Source organism: Cyprinus carpio, chromosome A5, assembly GCF_018340385.1.
Source record: "Cyprinus carpio isolate SPL01 chromosome A5, ASM1834038v1, whole genome shotgun sequence".
Classification (NCBI taxonomy): Eukaryota; Metazoa; Chordata; class Actinopteri; order Cypriniformes; family Cyprinidae; genus Cyprinus; species Cyprinus carpio.
In genome coordinates, this window is record NC_056576.1 from 16,843,325 (window position 1) to 16,859,382 (window position 16,058).

Below are 16,058 nucleotides of genomic sequence, written 5' to 3' on the forward strand. Positions count from 1 at the left end.
ACGTAGTTCCAGGCAGCTCTCTTGACCGCATTACAGTTCCATATCACTTTGCATAGTAAAACTGTTATAATGGAAATTACAGGACTAACAAAAACAACAACATGACAGACAATTTTCCGAAAGTAAATACACATGACATTTCTCACTAGCGAGGTAATAACAGCGCTGTTTAGAGACGCTGCTGCAGAACACTGTTAAGGGATGCACAGAGGCAGCCTAATTCACACAAGCTCTCTCTCTCTCTTTCTTTCTCTTTCTCTGTGTCTCTGTCTCTCTCGCTCTCTTTCTAATAACTTCATTAATAACTGCATTAGAATGCTATCAACGGCTCAAGCCTCCATTACCAGCTTTAAAATGACATTTTGGCACCAGCAAAAGAGGCATTGGATGAGAAGCGGAAAAAATAATTGCACAAGATCCCGGGCCCTGATGGTCCCCCATGCCCCCCAGCCCAATCCCCCCCCCGAACGTGATATGAAAATTTTAAGACAAAATTGTAATATTGCCCTTTTTTTTTCTGACGGCAAATACCAAATACATATTTTTTATGATGTTAAATACCAAACAAAAATACTTTTCACCACACCTGCCAATTGCTACTGAACTACGATAGCATTATGTATATTATATATAAATACATCATTCAGTTATACCTCATTCTTCTCCAGACTGCACTCTGACAAGGCCTTATCGCCCTGTTCCTGGAATGTGATAATTATCAAGGCCACAAAAATGTTGACGAAGAAGAAGGGGAAGACCACAAAGTAGACCACGTAGAAGATGGACATCTCCATGCGGTAGCCCGGACTGGGACCCAGGTCCTCAAAAGTGGCATCTACAGAGTGCTTCAAAACCCTGTGCACAGACAACATTACACCATTACACCCTATACAGTTTAAGATGATAAGGCAACTTGTGGAGGAGAGAAGATTGATTTATTTCACCCATATTGTAAGACTACATAAGAGTTTACTTTACTTTTAAGTTCTAAGATCTAAGACAAGGATATCATCACTGTTTGTATGGATACCTTTAACAGGTTTGATTTATGTAACTGTCATTTCTATTATGTGGCCAAAGTAATAATTTTTAAAAGAAAATTAAGCAAGTGAGCTCCTCCAGTGTGTGACAACAGGTCTTAACCTGAAGCATTTTTATATATCTTGCATTGCTGAGTTTCTAAAAACATTGAAATAATTGAATTAAACAATCAAGCACTGTGAGGAAACAGAATTACACAGCAGCTGCAGAACACTGACCCCAACAAGCTTGTGAACAACTAAATAAATAAATGCATCACAGACAATTACAATGGCTTTTCCAGCACATTCATGAGCTGACACTGATTCATGAATGTTTGCCTAGTCTGCCTCCTGAGAGCTGTGCTCTACCAGTATCACAGAGCCTCAAAGAGCACCACTTCAAACTGATTATGGCCTTTAAAGTGAGAGAATAAAAGGCCACTGAGGGGTCAGAGGACACAAGGGAAGTGTTTGAAGGGGACAGAAGCTTATAGGTTTCTAATCCCTACAAAAACATACTGAATAGCAAATGGTTGAACTGTACAAAGCAAAATATCTGTGTTATAAATGTAATTGGGGTTATGCACAACAAACTTCTGTATTCTGTAAAACAGGTCACGTTGCTTCCGGTTCAGGTCTTTTGTATTCATTAAATATAGAGCTGATTTTAAGATACTCAAGGTACCTTCAAAGGGGATACCAAAGATGATCATAACTGATGATCATCACATATGCAGATTGATATCTAAAAGGTTTTTTATTTTTCTTCTTCTCACAAAAAGATGTATATTAAAACTGAAAAAAAGGCAACAATAAAACAACTAAGTTAGGTTAACTGATTACCTTAAAAGTCCATAGACACCACCATCATTTCATAGTGCTATTAACACTTTCTCTAACAAGCGGATGCGATGAGACCTATTTTCTGGTTTGGTAAGGTGACATTTGACATATACCCCATTAGGGACCATTTCAGATGTCTGCTGACTTACGTTGGCCAGCCCTCTCCAGTAGAAACAGTGAAGAGAGTGAGAAACGCCCACAGCACATTGTCGTAGTGGAACTCATATTTCCTCCACTCCCTGGGCTGGGCTGCTACTTCATCCTTATCATAATCCAAGAACAGCCCTCTAATAAGCAAAAAAACAATGATAGAGAAAGCATATATAAAGATATACCCATTCAGAATATTTCAGGATATGTGTTTACAGAACACTGCCTATAGTAGATTGAACCTGGTGCTATCAGTACACCTGGAAGTTTAAAATTATTATTATTATTAGTAGTAGTAGTAGTAGTAGTATAAGACTTTAAAGAATAATTTTATAGAAATTATTGACAGAGAGCAGAAGGGAAGTATTTTAGAGCTGAACATAATTAGAAAAATGTACATTCACTCCAGAAATGTTAATTATTTTCCCAACATTTATTTTATTATATTTTATATGGTTTGTTTGTAAAATTCCCTAATAGTTTCAAAACCTATCACCAAGCGTTCCATAGTAGTTGGACCCAACACCTTATCTCATTATCTAATCATTTCTCCACTCACTTTTGCATGGATTTGGAAAATATTGCTGTATGCCTGCAGGGGGAGCTGCAGGTGTGAGATAATCAGCCCCTACTCTCTGCTCCTGTATTAATCCCACTCTACCTGCAGTCTTTTTCCAGGCCTTTGGACTCGTCTGTGCAGTAGAAAAACTTGCCCTTGAATAGCTGCACAGCAATGACAGCAAAGATGAACATGAACAGGATGTAGACAATGAGGATATTCAACACGTTCTTCAGGGAGTTCACCACACAGTCAAACACGGCCTATGAGAGAGCAGACACACATACAAATACACTCTGGTTCATTAACAATCAACTACAGTCATGAAGCAGAATGCTTTATGCATATTTATTTAAAAATGTATTTCTTCTTGTCTTCAGATAGGTGAAACAGAAATTGTTTATTTTCTACAAAACAATTTGCTATTATGTATTTTTCATTTTTTGTTTATGATCCACATTAATTTGAATGTATTTTTTGTTTATATCCTTTCTTTGTCTTAGTTAATGTCCATATCTATTGTGTATCTTACTAGTACTAACAGACAGAAAAATGTTTATGTTTACACTGTTATGTTTGTTTGTTTATAGCCCAGCAATATGCTGAATGATTTCTATTTCAAATAAAATTCCTTACTTCTTTTGAAATGTGTATTTATCAAAAAATCCTACAAGCTATCCTCATGGTTTCCACAAAGTATTAAAAGTATACATATACTTTCCTAATCATGACGGCTGTATTGATGGACTGCAACAAAATGTGTACCTTCAGTTTCGGTAGACGTTTAATGGTCTTCAGTGGTCGCAAAACTCGCAACACCCTCAGGGACTTGATAGTGCTGATGTCTTTGCCCTTAGTTCCTCTACACAAGTGAAAAATAAACAAAGGATGAGTAAATTCAGGATCAAACATGCTGTAGACAGCCTTCATCAAAGGATTCCTATATATCCAGACAAAACACATGAGAATGAATAAACATGATGAAAATGTTTCCATCAGTTAAAATGTCAGTAATGAGAAACTAGACTAAACATACCTACCTTTTTTTTAAAGACAAACTAAATAAACACCAACAGCTAATTATTCAATGAATTAGCATCTTTTGAAATTGCTCCAACAATGGATTGGTTATTTTACAAAAGCACATGCTTTGATGGCAGAGTATGAAATATATCTCTATTGCATGCAGGTAAAATAGTTAATATCTCTGCATTAATAAGCTCTATCAGAACTGTTAGCTTGTTATTGAATGACACTTTAATATCATTTGTGCATAAAATAAGAAAGGCAACATGAATTTAATCCAAACACTGCTGTGCATCAGATTCTAAAACAACAACACGGCACCAATGATAACAAAGAAACCTGCCCTAAAAAAGGGCATTGTTTCTTTTCAGGAACCAATGCTGTTTTAAGTCTTTATCAAGCTGACATGCTTCAAATGTGTCACCTTGATGAACTGACTGCATAGATTTGAATACAGTGCATGTATTCATTAAACGCAGTGCTAACAGCAGGAAAAGAAAAGGGACGGCTAAATAAAATGTAATTCAAGTTATTTCACCTTTAAAGAAAAGAGCAGTCCCCAGCAGAAATCAGTCATGCTTAAATGCTCATATCATAACCGCCAAGCTAACAATGAATTAACTGAATCATGAGGAAATACTCCATGGTAATATGAAATAACTGAAGCCCTTCACATTATATCTAATGCAGGCAAAGTGCAAACAGAGTCATATTATTTGTAAGATATCACATTCATTCAAATAACCTTCACTAGTCTCTATTTTGCTGCAGGGCATGTGTTTTGTTGGATGTTTGGCAAAATTAAGTGCAGGTAAATTACAATATGTGCTAATTCATTCTCCCAAATATCTTATATTTCAACTAATTATTACACGGCTCTCTTGAATATTTAATTCTGATTGGTCGATCACGGCATTCCGTGGCCAGAAATTTCATACCGCCGTCCATGTCAATGCTGTATACAAATAATAAAATAAAATTGGCTCAACTTTTACATCTCTCGTGTCACACCGCCTGCAAATACAACTGATGCCAAAATTGCGTCTCAGTTATTGACAACAGTAAAAATGACTCTGGAAGACTTCTGTACAAATTTTCCTATAAAATTGGTAAAGCATTTGTCTCATTGCTCGGCTGTTTGTTTTGTACATTGTAATGGATTATGTAATTGTAATCTTTTTCGCGTAGAGGTTATAACATTATAATATACAGATAAAATAATTTCAGCTCAAATAAATATTTCATGTATCTATTTATTTTGGAGAGCAGCCGTGTAATAAGCGGGGTAATGTACAGTAAGCCGGTCATTATTATTTGCATTTGTTTGCAGGTACCGTTTAGTTCTTCCAGTGCAGCAATGGAAGAGAGAACAACAGAATATCTGAGAGTTCATATCGCATCTCATTTATTCACGGTCTCTTACTTCGATAAAGCGTTGAATAATCATTGCTTTGGCAGGTGTATGATTGTTGCTGACAGATGAATCAACAGAAAATAACTTCAAGAAATTATCGTGAAAATGCTTACAATAGAAAAATCCCCAAGCAGTGATTCCCTTCTATTGCACATAGACATACAGTAGTTTTAAAGAAATTACCTACAATTACAACAGATCTTTCCATGTGCAAGAGCAGGTGGTAGTAACTTTTGCAGATTTCTAGCATTTACAATAATAAGCAAAGGTTCAACTTCACTCCTAGAAAGTGCCAACATCTACTCACACATGCACAGTTCATACATTCTTCTACAAATCCAGTGAACACCAATCTAACAGCCAATCAGCAGAGACCTTACAGCATTGTCACAAATCAGCATGGTGAAGTTACTCCTCTGGCCCAATCAGAGGGCTCAACAAGGTCATGCAACTCCACCCATGCTCCCTGATGCACATTAGTCTAGCATGCATTTACTGTACAGGGCCTATTGTTTAGCCCCCAAACCCACTACAAACTACTGTATAAAGAACCTCAGTAACGTCCCACTGGACACTCTGGTAACTTTCACAGGACCCCAGATAACGATTATGGTGGAGAAATGCTCTTTCACCTCAATCAACAATCATTAAGAGGTGCTGACGAAAGCTAGCAGTGTTATTGTAGAGGCTCCAACCCTGTACAGATACTCTCACTCCACTAATATGTAGAGACAGTAAAGGACATTATCCCAGTAAGCCCAGGACAATGAGGAACAGAGAAGATTTATCAAGGAGAAAAAAGAATTTCAGGGGTTCCCCACCTGTTTATGTTTAGATGTGATCTAATGAATGAGAAGAACACAAAGCAAAGGGCAAAACATTATGAAATGCTGACAACGGAAAGTACCTCTGCACTAACAGTAAACCACATCATCCTTTCACAACATTGCACATAACATTTCAGTGAGAATGAAAAAGGCTTTAATGTTCTTTTGTGAGGCTAAAACACAAGACATAATGTCTTTGATGACTGTATGCAGGAGAAACAGGAAATTGCAGGACTTTTTCAGGCAAATGTTTTGGAAACTGACAAAAAGGAGGAAGAGGCTTTGTATGGTGGGTGACACAGACACTTCCAAATGCCGTTCATTTCTTTTAAGGTTGTAAGAGAATGACAGCTTCTTTTGCTGGAGTCTGCAGAGACAGCTGTAGGAGAGAACAGATGAAGGGTACACTTGACAGAGAGAGAACATCTGAGGGTGGATCTGAAAACCAGCACAATCAAGATCTGGTGTGAATACCAAGACATGCCATAGACCTGATTTGATTCATATCACGCTTATGAACCTGAAGCATGGTTGAAAGATGGCTATAAAAATAGCAAATTACTATAAACCTAAAAAGTATAACATTACTATTATACTTTATTGTACAGGTGTAAATTTCGGTCCGTCACATACTATATGGGAAAAATGTTATATGCAGGGATGCATGTTATCTTGGTATCAATTAATTAGTTTATATCAACCTCTAGTGTACATCTCTTCACTCAAATTATCAGCTGTGTCTGACGGTTGCTTGATTGCACCTGAAATGTAAAGGTGATAGAGCTTTTTTGGTGACAGCCGAAATGGGCAAAACATCTCCAACCTTAGGGAAATTTCAGAGGGCTATAAAAACTAATTTATTTTCTTTAGCTTTTATTAATGTATTGTAAATTTTATGTGTTTTTGTAGTTTGTTTAGCTTCATGTATTTGACTACTTTTATCTACAGCACTCCCATTGTGGTTTTTGAAAGTGCTCTAGTAATAAAGTTGAACTGAGCTGATATTTGATATTTAATTGTACATTCTAATTTTTCCAATTTTAACATTACAATTACCTTTGCTGTCATCTAACAATCAAGTTAATCCTTAAACGTCCTTATTTTTTTTTTTTTTTTTTTTTTAATAACACTGTTGGATTCCATCTTAAGCAAAATAAAAGCTAGCTAAAAACTTTTTTAAAAATCTAAATGAATAATATCATACCTAAAAAAAATATATATTTTATACTGTTAATTTTTGGTCTTTTGTATTTAATTTATTTAGTCATTATAGAATTTTAATATCTGTGCATCCCTAGTTATAACTGTCTTTTATGCTTTAAAGAGCATTTTCAAAGATCTGGCCAATCACAGCAGTCACATTTGCAGTACATTCTCTCATGTGAGTCCGAAAACATGCAGAAAGATAAGCATGTACAGTACAATAAATATGTTCATGCTCTCAAGTCCACCAATGGAGCATGGATGAGATGTTTAAAGTGAACAAGGGTGCAATCACTGGCCAAAAAAGACAGACTTGCCCCGATATGGCACTTCAACACAACTGAACAGGTCATCTTTGATATGATATGACACATGCACTAATCATCCTGTCTGAGGTCACTGTAGGGATTGTCCAGGATGCTCCATATTCAGTAAGCAAAGAAGACCTACTGAGAATGGTAGGAATGTTTTGAGGAAATGAAACAGATCAATAGTGTCTGCCCTTCATGACAACAGAGAATTAAATTACATGGAGAAGAAGATCAAGCTCACTGGCTGCAAATGTGTGAGTGATGCCAAATGATGGATTATGGAGAGGATGAAACACTGCAGAAGATCCCATGCTTCAACACTTGCCTATGGGCTAAGCATTACTGGACTCACACAGAGACAGGCAAGAAGATGAACAGTGAGAGAGAGAGACAGAGACAGAGATGGAAACAAAGACACAGAGAGAGTTAAGGTGTTACCCCATGAAGCTCCTTTCAAGCAATTCCAGGCAAAGAGAAACAGAGGAAGAGAGGAAGTCAGTGACAGCACGTCGATACACTCACATTTAACATGACATGACAACACAGAAACAAACATAAAAACAAACAGGAAGTAGGACAGATTAGTCAGTACAGCTGAGAGACCCCTTCATTCTGAGATACCCCTGCAATTCTGAAGCTGTATTTCAAGGTATTGCACCCACTCTCTGTTCAGCTTGCCTTACTCATTGAAAATTAGTAGTGACGTGCCAGGAAATCATCTCCTTCACACTTATCTTTGAGGTAAAGCTGGCTAACCGAGAATGTCTTTCTGGTTAAATTAGTTAAGAAGCCTAATAAAGAGACACCAGACGAAAGAAAGAAAGAGAGGTTGATAGAAAGTTTGATAGACAGACAGATGGAAAGAAAGAAAGAAAGAAAGAAAGAAAGAAAGAAAGAGTCAGGCAGTAGAGAGGCTGCCACTGATCTCACAATATAGCACCAGCACCATAGCAATTAAAAATCTTAACATTACAGCTCTTTTCTATTTCTGTTGAACTGGCAAGTGTTTCTAATAGCAGCTAATAACATTTCCGCAATACTAAAGTATTGCAGTGGCTCATCCATTAAACCACAGGAGATGGGCGAACAACTGATCGTATCAGACAACTCCTTTATTAGCTCCTTCACACACACACACACACACACACACACACACACACACACACACACACACACACACACACACACACACACACACACACACACACACACACACACACACACACACACACACACACACTCTTTTAGACTGCATTCTCAAAAGTGCAATAAAGTGATGTCAACTGACCCACACCTCTGGGAGAAGGACAGGAAGGAAATAAGAGATCAGTGGGAGTTTGCAGCCTTGAATGTGTACAACAAAGACAGACAAAGACACTCTTGTGGGAATGAGCATAAAGTAAAACCTTTAAAAAATGAATAGGCGTATACGTACAAGAACTTGGACTAACGGTGTCTCAAATTACTGTGTAATTTGTAGACAAGATCAATAATAAACTTCAAACATGGTTAAGTGTTCTAATTTAAGGGGGTTTAGGTATTTGTAAATTAAAGGCAACTTACGAGAATGCGAATGCCACCAGTGCACCACTGACAACAATGAAGTCCAGAATATTCCACAGATCTCTGAAGTATGAACCAGGATGCAGTAATAAACCTAAATCCACCATCTTCAAAGAAGAAGCATAAATATGAAAGATTATTGAGGTTGAAACCTTGACACCATCACTACAGCCATCAAAGCACCATTTCTGTAACAGATTCACTGCCTTTACAATAAATTTCAAGACAATTACTGACATACTTTATATCATTCGCTGTGAGCAATGTTCCCATTATTATACAGAATCCTAACAGTGGGAGTCTTTTATTGCGAGGAATATGACAGTTTTGTGCAATAAAATCTTGTAGAGATTTTGCAGATTTTTACTGTTACTGTACTGAAACTATGTGTCCTATGTGATCTTAATTAGACCAACTACTGTAGTTGACTAGTTGTTCAGACAAACTACTGACTAGTTATTAATGAAAATACATAATTTTGCATGTCCCTGATATTAATTCAGATGGGTCAATGGGCTTCATATAGAGATGCAGTCACCAAATAGCCTTATCTCTGGTCATGAGAAGAATTCTGGATCACTTCTTCTATGAGATATCCAATTAAACAGTATAATTTACCATAAAATTACCTTAATGACCATCTCAAATGTGAAAACACCAGTGAAGACATAGTCCAAATACTTCAGGACCTATGAAGTGAAAAGTGAAATGGTCATCAGATTTTCATCAGACATAGGAAATGAGGTCAAACACTGACAAAATCTGACTTTGACCAGTCAGACCAGCTCAGACAAAACATATGAGTGACTTACATTGTTACGAGGGGCATTGGCTTGGACTGGGTCCTCCGCAGCCAGTGCTATACTGCTCATGGTAATCACCACCAGGATACACATCTCAAAGTAGCGCAGACTCACAATGTAGTGACACAGACGCCTCACCCTGCACACACAAACCCCTCACTATGAGAGAAATCTACAGACAGATACATTTAATTAACCACCAATAATTAATATTTTCATGCAGGCCATAGGCAACGTCTGAGTTCAACAGTAATAATTAAAATTAATAAATAATTAATTCAGTACTAATGTAGATTTTAGCAGACATGTCTGGTAGGCATGGTCATGTGAAAAAACACCCATGTGGCATTAGTATAAAGTAATATAAAAGTATTAAAATATTTTTTTCACCAACAGGACCACGACAGACAAGTGTATTTGGCAATTGCTAATTAATACACAGTTTTATGTGGCAGTTTAAGGAACCGGATGCCTTTTAGACTTAAAGATCTTAAAGTGTTTAAGGAAGGGGATGGATTTTAGAGTTTATTTTGTTATTGTGTTTAAATTATAAAGTGTCAATACATGGATCTGGATCACTAAAACAACATATATTTCCAATCTACAAATGGAATGTTCTGGAAGATTGTACCATACACATAATTTATAGTAGAAAAACAACAAGCTATATCATGAAATGAAAATCTATTTTCTAAATGCATGTGATTGATGTTATCGTGAATTATTTATCCCTTCATGTGCATAATTTTTTTAAAATATTTGTTTTGACTAGGTTTTTATTTTTTTTTATAAAATGTCAATACATGGAGATGCCTTTTTGTATTAAAGATTTTTTTGTTTTTTTATTATAATTTGTCAATTCTTTTATTTGGATAAATTAATTAACTTATTTTCATATCTGCTTCCACTCAATCAACAACCAATGGATAGAACCAAGTCTCTGACCTAAATGCCTTTATTTTTTGTAATAACTTGGAAGTATGTCACAATACGGAAAAGATCTGTTGCTATTTCCATTTCATTACAAGACATTTTTTTTTAATTACAGTAGATAATAAACTGTGAAACACTACTTGAAAGCAAGAATATTATGATTAGGTGTACTTGACATGCTCATTCAACTGTGCCATGCTACTTGTTGACAAAAAAAATTGCTTATTTCTTGAGAGCCTTTTTTGAATGTGAGCTACTGTCAAGCTAAAAAAAAAAAAAAAAAAAAATTGTTGAAGAAATACTTTCAGTGCAAGTTTAGCTCTAACAACAGCATTTGTTACATTGCACTGGGGTAAATGTTCAAATGCACATGGTTTTGAAAGCACTGGGACTCATGAATTTTCCACACACACACTTACGGATTGTTTGGGCTGAAGATGAACATGGAGCTGAAGGGGAGGATGGGACGAGGGCTGCTCTGGTTCAGATCCTCCAGATTCTTCTCAGTCATGGGCATCGTCTCACTGTCTATACTGTTCACTGAGAAGACAAACAGATGTCACGTGTGAATTTAAATATTTGTAAGCATTAGACCAACACTGGCTTGTTGCCAGTAGCAATGTTACCACCCTTGAAAACATGGCACACAAATGCGAGTATAAAATGAGTGAAAAATTGGTCACAGTGACCTTATACAGTAGGACTGTATGAGAAATACTAACTGGGAATAAGGGTAGTTTCTCCAGGGGGGGATGTGACGGTCACAGGTATGTGTGTGCCCATTCCTCCAGTCTGACCAATGTTTCGTTTATTATCCGAGTCTTCTGGATTCTCAAGACTCCATCGGTTCCCAACTGAACGTTGATGAGGGTTTACAGCCAGTGAATCTCCTCCCATGTCCATGTGTCTGCAGCAGTGAGTCAAAATGAGGTTACACTTTGGTGTTTTGGTCATGAATGTCTGTGTTTCTGAACTAATCTTTTAAGTGAACAAATCCTTCACTGTCAGTTCCATACACTGATTAATATTTCAGAGCATATCATTGGTTGGACCTACTGAATAAATAGACCCTTCAATGAACGAGTTGGTGTTTTGAGTTTGGATTGACTCAGAAAGGCACTGGGAAACAAACCAACTCAGAAACAAACTGGGACTCAAACTGGATGAACGAAGCATCTTGTTCATGAATGAGGATGTGTTGACTGACAAGTCAAGATATGTAGATATGCACATTTTATTAAGTAAATAAATGTTTGGCTTAAAATGTTTGCGAACAAATCTGTTGAGTACATAAATTTGCTTATAGTATAAACAAATCACTGGTTACCACCCACTGGGGTGTAATGACCTAGAAAAAAGAAAGTCACTGAATGAATCAATGAACAAATCTAAGTCACTGAATGAATCAATGAACAAATCTCAATGAGTATTTTTGCTAAATGGATTCAAGGGAGTCATTAGGACAAAGGAACCCTGCAGTTTTCTCTCAATGAGTATTTTTGCTAAATGGATTCAAGGGAGTCATTACGACAAATCAGAATTTCGAAAGATTTTCCTATTGATGTGGGTCTTGAGATACTAATTATATTAATTCCCTTGTTGCTCCTCTCCTTCCAGCGTAGACTGAGCTTTACTGGTACGCAGTCTGTGCTGTCTCCTCCCTCCATTACCTCCATTTTCACCCCTGGAGCACCTCTCTCCCTCCCTTGTTCCCGAACATAAGCCATCCTTCTGCCTGGACCGCCGTTCGCTCTTCCCCCCAGCACTGACCACTCCATTGCCCTCTTTGTTATGCCTGTGGGAGTGATGGTGACGATGTTCTCTCTCCCCACCACCCTCATCCACTGAGCTCTGGTGGTGATGTCTGCGGCCCCCCTCTCTGCTCCGGCTCCTGTCACTCTTCCCCTCCTTACACCGTGTCCCATCATGCTCCTTACTGCGGCTGTGATGGACGTGATGCCGGCCTTCTTTACCATGACCCGTGTCACCATTTTCATTGGTCTCATTGGAGGGACGCTCCCTATGGCGGTGGTGCTTGCGTGGTGGGTGTGACTGTGGGGGCTCTAACACAGGGGGGACTCGTTCCTCTGGTGTGCCGCCCTCCCCTTGCAAATCCTGGGGTTTGTCCCAGCCTCTGTGGGGACTGATGGGACCTTCACAATGAGGTTCCACCACCAGAGGCCGGTCCAGGTGGGTTTTCATGTCAGGGCGGAGGTGAAGGTTAGAGGTCAGCCGGGGGTTGAGCTCCTCTTGGTACAATGCCTCGCTGCTGGCCAGTATGTGCTTCCGAATCTGCGTGGTGCGCTGCTCCCACACAGACATCATTTTTAGAGAACGCTGCTGTTCTTTACTAGTGAAAAGAAGATTTAAGGAAAAAATGTGTAAGCCTCAGACAGATTCGATTAAAAACACTTAGGCATGATGTTGACATTAGTCTCCATCCATGTCGAGACCCCCTTTCAAGATGGTGATTTCTTGTTTGCGTTATTTAATAAATCCTTAATGATTTGAAAATTCATTTTGGATGGCTGAAATTCACATAAATTAACAGTTTTGCAGTTTAGACCAGAAGAGGGTTGCGTTTGAGTCAAAACCGAGACCCAAAGAAGACTGAGTCCGAGTCAAGACTGAGTTCACATGACAGGACCAAGACCATGAAAGTATGCTCTTGGACTCAGACATGAGAACCAAGACCAAGACCTTGATCTTGTCATGGTCTCTGGAGCATGTGAAATCAGTCTTGACTCTAACTCTATCCCCTTCTAGTCTGGGTCTTGATTTAGATATGAATGAGCTGGTCTTGACTACAACACTGAAAGTGAATATTAAATAATATTCATTTTTGACATTATATTGCTGGAAATTGTGTCTGTATTTGCTCTTCTAACTAAAATAGTTCTAAACAAAGCCTAAGCAGGATTTGATAACCCTGAAGACAGCGGAGAGATACAAACAGTGAAAATTCCCAGTGTTACTGGACTACATGTCAGTGCTCTTGGAACAGTGTTAGTTTAAGCAGATTTGAGGACTAGAACTAACCACTGTGTGAATAAAAAGAAGGTCTTTATGGATGCCAGATTACAAAGATTATCTATGGGCATGCTTTACTCATCCTGCAAACATTTGTGAACAATGATTTAGGTCATGAAGTTTAACCATGCATCCTATACTCTAAGTGTAGGACATTTAGAGGGATTTGTCAGGTCTAATGACCTCATATCTATTGCTCCCTTACAACAGAAATTCTGTCATTGTTTAATCAAACTCCATGTCATTCGGATTTAGAATGACACGCATGTGAACAAATGACAGAAGTCTTTATCCTATCATGTCTCTTCTGCGTAATGTCATCTTATACCTTATTTCTTATCCAGTTAGTTAGCATGAAGAAAACATGAATCAAGACAGTTATTGCTGTAAAGAAAAGTAAGGAAAAAGATTCAGCTGGGGAAAAGTAACACGTCTACACTTCTCTTTTCTCCATGTTGCTTTTTTCTGGGCACACCTTCAGCAGACAGGCCGTGTTCCAGGGAGTGATGAGTGAACTACAGCAATGTGTAGACAGGTGATGGGAAAGAGAACACTCTCTGAGGCTGGGGGAGAGCTGAGAGACTGATTTTCAGACACTATTTACTGCTAAAGCACTCACTAGGCCTTGTGGTGTGAAACAGTCCTGAGGTCAGACTGTAGATCTTGTGGACAAGCAGGACGACGAGGTGGTGCAAACTCTCTGGTTTTACTATATGACAGGACCTCAAGGTGTGATCTTCATTTCCCTTTTCTGTTTATTTGACTTTTGGCCATGTTAATAATAATGGATAGCAGAGATATCACAAAAACCTTTGGGGGAAAGAGGGGAACAGGATGTTTAAACTTGCATGAGCTCTACGGCTCAATGAGTCGGAGAATGTGTACTAATCATTATGCCATAGCTCCAATATTTCCCCTTTTCTATTAAATATTAATATACTCAGCAAAAATAAAGACTGGAATGTTCTCAACGTGCTATAATGCAGTATAATGCTGCTGTAAACAATGTTAGCAGTATTGCTAACTTTAAGCTAATCAATCTGGCTTAGCTAACTTTCTCTGGCTAAAAAAAAACTATATATATCTTCATCAAACTATTGGTATTGACCAAAAATGGCTTAAAACATCTTTAGTACAAAAAGTGAAATGTGATGGATGATTTTTTTTTTTTTTTTTACAGCTGTCCAAGGGTTAAAAATGAAATCACAGGTTAACGTTGACATATATTTATGAATGAGGGGCAAGATTCTGAAATGTCCAATATTGTCCACATTATCAAACACTATGAGGTGCGTCAAGGATGAGTATTTGTCTTTTGTCATACAGATGATCAAAATACGTCCATTCATGTACTGATGCAGTAGTCATGCCCTATGCAGTACCATTACCTCAAGAAGTGATGTACAGGGGAGCAGACAAAACTCCTAAAACACATACAGCACACATTGAAATACACAGATATAAACAGACACACTAAGAGCCCCCACAGTGACAGAGAACAGGTTAGAGGACAAACATTTGACGAGAAAATCAGTAAGGAATAAATATGCATAAAAGACAGACAGTGAAAAAATGAATGTTGGAGAAATGAAAGAATGTACAAAACAGTGGAGAGAGATGAGATGATGGCAGACTTATCCAGACGCTCTACAACCCTAAACCCTTCAGTACTGCTCAAACTGAAGCATTACAGGAATAGTTCACAAAAAAATTATAATTCTGTCATCATTCACTCACCCTCATATAGCTCCAGAGCCATATGACTTTTCTTCTGAATCACAAATGTTTAATGTCCTAGTCACTCTTTTAAATATAGTTAAAATCAATGAGGACTAAAGTTAACAAGCCCCAAAATGAACCATAAAAGTACAAGAAAAGGATACCATGTTTTGTGTGCTATATTCTGAAATCTTCTGAAGCCATACAGCAGCTTTATGCATACAGATACAGATAGGCTTTTAATTGTTATAGACTCATTAGAGTTCATCAGCAAAGTGGTAATGTCCCATTTGTGAATGAATCATTCAGACCGGTTTCGTGAACTAAAACAATCAATTTATTGAAAAGATTTGACTCAAAGAATGATTCATTCACAGACTGTACTGATCTGGTTCTCAGAACTAACAATGATTTTGCAGTTAACAGTTCCAGAGAAACGTATCATTATAACAATTTACAAAATAATGAAATACAGCTTAGTTTCGGTCTGCTTCTCACACTAAGTTATTGTTTGACTTCACATGACCACTTTTACAATGCTTTTTTGTCTTGTCTAGTCCTCATTCACTTTTATTATGTGAAAATGAGAGGACATTCTTCAAAAATTCATTTTCTTTGTTCCATTAAAGAAGGTCAGTCATACGGATTTGGAATT

The 16,058-nt window shown here is 37.6% G+C and overlaps 1 pseudogene; it reads right to left on the reverse strand.

Annotated features, from left to right (window-relative positions):
- LOC109080441 overlaps positions 1-16,058 on the reverse strand; it is a 99,101-nt pseudogene that overhangs the window by 24,921 nt on the left and 58,122 nt on the right.